Source organism: Penaeus monodon, chromosome 34, assembly GCF_015228065.2.
Source record: "Penaeus monodon isolate SGIC_2016 chromosome 34, NSTDA_Pmon_1, whole genome shotgun sequence".
Taxonomy (NCBI): Eukaryota; Metazoa; Arthropoda; class Malacostraca; order Decapoda; family Penaeidae; genus Penaeus; species Penaeus monodon.
The window spans coordinates 29,866,295-29,866,572 of record NC_051419.1 but is presented as its reverse complement, the minus strand read 5'-3'; the positions used below and the strand labels follow the sequence as shown (position 1 = coordinate 29,866,572).

Here is a 278-nt window from a genome sequence, read left to right as displayed (position 1 = left end):
GAAAAAAAAAAAGAAAATTTTGTTTATAGTCTAATGAGTTTTATTCCCCTTGCCCCCCTGTCCCCCCACACATAACAATGAAAAAGTGAAAACAAATACACTACACAAAATAAGTTTCGTTAGCAATTGAAGATAAGGGACCGTTTGGTGTCCCGAAACGGTCTTATTTTCTATTATTTTGTGCTAGCCGTGGGTTTCTATTACTCTAATTATGTTCTCTTGATATTCCATTATTTTCTGTTGAATGCAGGGAATGATTTTTTTTACTATATAGAAGT

General features: G+C 33.1%; 1 protein-coding gene across 1 annotated transcript in view; it reads left to right on the top strand.

Annotated features, from left to right (window-relative positions):
* The window catches only part of LOC119594876 (glutamate receptor ionotropic, kainate 2-like), a 23,933-nt gene that overhangs the window by 14,976 nt on the left and 8,679 nt on the right, over positions 1–278 (top strand). The window lies entirely within an intron of this gene.